General features: G+C 53.7%; 1 long non-coding RNA gene across 1 annotated transcript; it reads right to left on the bottom strand.

The window, feature by feature from the left end:
- Positions 1 to 2,704: 2,704 nt before the first annotated feature.
- On the bottom strand, positions 2,705 to 5,773 carry LOC106725545. Its single transcript, XR_001361429.1, has 3 exons — positions 5,438 to 5,773; positions 3,127 to 3,443; positions 2,705 to 3,037 (listed from the first exon to the last, which is right to left on the bottom strand). It is a non-coding gene; the product is annotated as an uncharacterized LOC106725545 (long non-coding RNA).
- Positions 5,774 to 5,837: the final 64 nt, after the last annotated feature.

Raw genomic sequence — 5,837 nt, forward strand, 5'->3', positions numbered from 1 at the left:
CAGCCCTATTGAAAAGTCCCCGCCGCCAGCGGTGGGGTGGCCCGGGCTGTGCCCACATGGAGTCCTGGAAGAGCAGGATCCAGGAGGCCTAGCCCTGGTGAGAGGCAGCAGCGCCTGCAATTGCAAGGTGGAGAGACTGAACATGGCTGGATCCGGAGGGTTCTGAGTCCTTAACTCCCGTAGAAACAAGAAACAAGGGACGGGTAAGGCCATCAGGTCAACTGGGCCCAGAATAGGATGAGGGAGCAAGGACCCTGCTGGGAGCCTTTCTTGAAGTCCCTGAGTCCAGGCCGCCAACCTCAATGCGTGGCAGGCCTTTCGTGAGACCTTTGATGCCCTTCCTCTTCTGCCTAAAATCTGGGCCAAGAAGTGAGGTGCATTTTGCCAAAGGTAAAAGCCCCTGATCCTGGGCCCCAAGAACCCCTTCACTGTGTTCTTGAGGTGCAAGCCCCTTCCCTCTGTCAGGGCCTGCTGGAAGCAGGTCGCCACATCAGGCTCAGCGGTCCACAAACAGTGTAAGTTTGGTCTGCCGCTGAGCTTGTTGCTCCAGGTGAATCAAAGATTTTTGTCTTTTTTTCCCCCACAGAAAGCAGAAAAGCTGGGTATTATCCCTAGGGCTGCATGGTGGAGCAGGGCCTTGAGGGGACACTAGCCACTGGAGAGATTGCCTGTGGATGGGTACCATCGCAGAACTGCCTTTCGGGCCATGTGGCAGAGACTCTTAGGGCAGGGTTGGACAGGACTGGGGCTCGCCCTTCTCAAGTCTGGAATATGAACCATGCATTGTGGCTGAGTAGAAACAGAGGAGCTTGAGGAGCTGTCTCCTGGGGGCTACAACTGTGGGGACCAAGACCCCAGGGCCAGAGCTGACCTTCTGGTTGGGCCGCCCTCATTTGTCCCCTTTATTGCAGACACAAGCGGCTGGGGGAACCCGTTTGAGCCGAAGCTCCAGGGAGAATGGAAGGCACACGCTGAGAACATGGGCTTTGCCCTTCAAAATCCCGCCCCCCATCCCATTTGTTCCCACTTGGTAGGGGGGGATATCTCTAATGAGTACACAACCGTGAAAATAATAGTTCTTCTCAAAGAAAGTAGCCCTCTTCCTCCCATCAGTTTGGGTCCACTAAACTAAATAATAACCAGATTGTTTGGGTGACTAAGGCTTTCAGTTGAGCCCTATGCCCCACCCCTTAGAGGCCAGGAGAAGGATGTGGACTTCTTCAGATATTTAGGCACCTCTGATGATAGAATCTGTAGGTCAGAACCAACCAAAAGGTCAAGTTCAAGGCATTACCTGTCTCTGTTCTTTTGGGAAGGGTAGAGGAGCTTGTGGACAGGTGGGGTGCCTTGCCAAGCCTGAGGGATAAATTAACCCCTGCCCCCACCTAGCAATGACAGCAAGGAGTCTCCTGATATTTCATCTCAGCCTCAGCGCCGCCTCGGACAGCACCTGGAAATGATAGATTGGCTCTGATCTGCCAATTGACTGACCCATTTCCCAAGCTCACCAAGGAGGACAAACATACCTCCAGCCAGGATTCCTCCCACTGGGAAGGAGAGAGTTCTTGGTGGAGGCTTGGCCTCCTCGAACTGCCCCCCATCCCCCAAAGAATACTATGGCCATTTCCACCCTGGGTCCTCCAGCTGGCTCTTGCACCTGAGTGCAGTATCCTCACGGGGTTGAAATAGTCTTCTGTATAGCTTTCTAGAAACAGGTGTGACATTTAAGGATAGAGGAAGGTAGAGGCTCAGACCAGCAAGAAGAAGAAGAAAAAAATTGGTGCCGCCCATAAGTGATCCACAGATAAATGATTGTAGATCTTGGGGAGAGAGTTTCTGTCTGTCAAGAGGGCCTGACTCCTCCCAGGCTGGCTGTCATCCAGGATTGCTGGGTCTAGAAAAGCAGTAGCTGGGTCCTAAGAAGAGAAGGCAGAAGAGCTGGTAAGAAAGGGAGGGAGAGTAAAAGGACGAGGTAGGGCCTTGGAATGGAGTGTTCAGAAGAAGGTGAGAAATCCAGTTCGGATAGATCTCTATGGAGGAGGCCTGAAATGAGGAAGAATCTGGAACCTAGCAGTCCCCTTCTCTGTGCTTGAGTATTGGGTGCCCTCCAGTGGCACCTCAGTTCTTGCTCAGCCTATGAGAGGCATCAGAAGAGGCAGGAAACTGAAGAAGGCGAAACTGGGCTGGAAAGAGGCAGGGCGGGAGACAGGCGAGCAGTAGGTGCAAAGAGACTGGACTGGCCATGGTGGGAATGGGGTGAGCGCATCCTGGTATTGGCATTCACACTATGGACTAAGCACAGAGCCGTCAAAGGGTTGCAAGTGCAGGCACTAGGGACCTTGGATTCTCAGATTTGGGGGACAAAGAGTCACTGCTGGTCCCAAGAAAGAAGAAGGCAGCCTAGCAGCAGGGCCGATTGGGGTTGGGAACCCCGGAGTCTGGAGGTGTTCCCTACCCCCAGCTCTGTCCTCCCTAGGAGTGAGCGGGTGTTAAGCCACCTATCAGGTGACAGTCTTTTGGGCTCCGTCCCTAGAATGATTGCTGGAAATACCCCCAGCACAACAATCCCAGCGAAAAGGCCTCACATTGTCCCGGTGCGCACTGACCGCGCCTGGGCTACCCAATCCCAGGCACCGCCAACAACAGCCCTCCAGCTGCCGCCCAGACCCATCGGCTGCAAGAAGAAGCGGAGGCGGCAGTGCTGGGCAGAGGCACCTGGACACACTTTATTCCGACATCCCGCCTAGGAAGGCGCGTGGAGCGCGGGCGCAAGAATAACCCCATCACCGCCAGGGTGCACTCAGCCCGCCCCAGGAGGATCCGGAGGCGCTGCAGAACCCCCAACTACCCCCTCCGACATTAGGGCCAAATCAAAGGAGCCTTGGAAAGGCTTGGTCTGCTCTGCTGCGCAAATCTCCTCGTTAGCCATTTCCGCCTGACGAGGTTGGCGCGGGCGCCAGCCTTCTCCTCTCCGGGTGGCCATCTCCAAAATGTTGCGCGGGGAGCGACGGGCCGGCCCTGCGAGGGCTGCCTAGACCTTGAAGTTTGGAAAAACAACAAGAAGAGAAGTTTGGAAAAACAAGAGATTGAAACGGCTCCCTCCCTTCTCCGCAGACACACACGCACCGTCAGTCCGCCGCCACTTCCTGCCTTTGTTTTTCTTCCTCCAAAACATTTTTGGCCTCTTGCATTAGCTGCCGTGGGGCTCCGGGTTGACGATAAAAGGAAATAGACGCCGAGGATTGTTTTCTGGAGATGGCTCCGCGCTGTGGAGCTCTTGAAAAAGAACAGCTCTTGGGAAACCAGTCTCCAGGGCCAATGTTAAGCTTTGCCTGGCTCAGTCTCTTCAAGGAATGCAACTCGGACTTGGACTTCCAGGGCGGCCTTAGCCCCCACTAGGTCTTCCCCGGAGTCGGGTGGGCTCAGCTCTGCTGTGGGGCCTCCTACAAAGCGGAAGAGTCAATTAGGCTTAGAGCAAAGTCCAAACCCCGCAGCTCTGCCTCCCGCGCTTCCCCAAGATTTGGCTTGATCCTCAGAGCTGCGCCCACCCTCTCCCCCCACCCACCCACCACCAAACATTCACACAGTCATTACGTTCCTGGGCAAGAGGGGCAGGAGCTGGGAACAGTGCGCAGTATTGGGGATCTGAGAACCCCATCCTGTCCCTGCTGGGGAGCTAAAGCATTCACCACTCCAGGCATTTTCCCTTCTCCTGGCATCAAAAGCCTTTGCCCTCATCATCTTCCAGGCAGCGCCCCTACATGCCCCCTTCCAGGCGACAAGCCCCACCCGGCACCCCGCTTCTGTCCAGCCCTTGCAATTGCCCCGCCAGCCACTCCCGGAGCACTTCTCTGCTCCAGCCTTTCCTGGGCAATTCGCCTTTGTCTCCTGCAGACACCCATGGGATCCAGACCTGCGGCACCCTCTCGGCTTGGCTCTCAAGGACACCGGAGGCATTGGTTATGCGGAACAGAGCACAGCCCCATACCCACCTTCCTGTGGGGACCCCTTCTCCCTGGCACCAAGGGAAACCGAGCTAATTAGAAGAGGGGCTGCAGGCAGCTGGGGGAGGCAGCCTGGCGTCCCCGCTGGCAGGCCACCGCAGCCGGTCTGCTCAGGCACAAGCTGAAGTTGACTGCCAAAACTGCTATAAAACCCCAGGTCTGTCTAGAACTGTTTTCGGTTCCCCTAGACGCCCCCAGGTTCAATTATAGTCTTAAAAGCCCTAATACAAGTGCAAGAATTTGTTTGCCTTCACCCAGGGGCGGGGCAAGCCCCGCAATGGTGGCGCCTTTGTTATGGCACAGTCACTGAAACCCCTCATGCATTCCTTTTGTTCCAGGGTGGGGGTGGCGGGGACTGGGTGGGCTGTTGGGAGAGAGTTTGGGAGAGCCAACATCAAGCCAGAGAATGGCTCAAATACTGCTATTGGAAAACCTCTCCTTCTCCCTTTTATATGACGTCTCCAAGAAAGAGATACTGTAGAGAAATAAATATTTTGCCTTGTGGGTCGCTGCTGGAAATCTAAGTTTTTGGTGGTTTTTTTTTTTCTTTCCTTCTTTTTTTCTTCTGCTGTAGAGCAATCCCATAATTGTGACTCGCAGCTTTAAGAGGTCTCAAGCTGCCTCTCCCCAATAACCTTCCTTCCCACCGGACCTTCTCCCTCACACTGTCACTGCCCTCCGCACAAGCCACAGTGGACAGATATGTCAAGCTCAAAACGAACAAATAATTTTGAGTTCAGTTCTCAGAGATTCAAGGAGCGTGAAAGTTCTTGCAGCAAACCCCGGAATAAAGAGTTCATTAAACCAATGTGTCTGCGAAGTATGATTTGTGATAAGCTACCCTTGTAAAGAGGGGAGTAGGAGCCGTATAAACATTCATGCTAATAAATTAGTTTACTCCACTACAGAGTAATTACTCGATATTATTGATATTTACAGCAGACATTCAAATGCAATGTTGAGCCATCATTTGCAGAAAATACATAATGAGAATATTCCTTTTCCAGGGCAATACATGATTAGATTTGTTATTGAGTCAGTTACAGTCAGCTCAGCAATAAATAAATAAATCGATGTTGACACTTAAATACCAAAGATCTTAGAGTTTATACTCTAAATCTCCCCAAGATATATAAATACCTTCAGCTACTTCCTGGATGGGGAAAGGGAAAAGGTTATTCTTTTTAATTTTCGACTTTGCTTCAGCGACATCCAGCTTCTTCCGAGAAGATAGGTGTGGGGAGGCCTGGGGCTGGGCCCCTCCCAGCTCCTGGCCATGCCTGGCTAATCTACTACTTCTTTCCATCATCCCGAGCATTATTCATTCAACCCTGCAGAATAGTGGCCATTTTCCACCATCAATTTTTTTCTTTCCTCTTCCCAAGAAAACTAGACTCCCACTAGCCCCTGTGGCCTCGGTCTCCTATCTTTACCTTAAGCCTACCCTTTTCAAGGCGGCCTGTCACCCATGGTGCTGGGAGTTTGGGGAGCGCATCTTTTCTTTGCATTGTGTTTCTTCTGTGGGATGCGTAGCAGGAAAGCGCAGAACCTTCCGAGTCTCTGCCCCGCACACCCCTGGCTTTCACGCTTTGCACGGAAGGAGAGGCGGCATGGTAGTCCTTTCTCAGCCGCTCCCTGGCCCTCCTCGCTCCCTCTTCACTGGCCCCACTGCCCCCAGAGCTCTGGAGTTCACTCGCAGCCTGGCGGGTCCCCCAGGGTGCAGCCTGCCTAGGAGGAGACCCCTCGGCTGTCACCGCCTCTTAAGCAGCTCGGGCTCGCCTCTGCCGCCCGGCTCCCCAGTCCTCAGCTTTACAAGGCCAGGCGGGCGGGCAG

The sequence above is a fragment of the Myotis brandtii genome, unplaced genomic scaffold, assembly GCF_000412655.1.
Source record: "Myotis brandtii unplaced genomic scaffold, ASM41265v1 scaffold17, whole genome shotgun sequence".
Classification (NCBI taxonomy): Eukaryota; Metazoa; Chordata; class Mammalia; order Chiroptera; family Vespertilionidae; genus Myotis; species Myotis brandtii.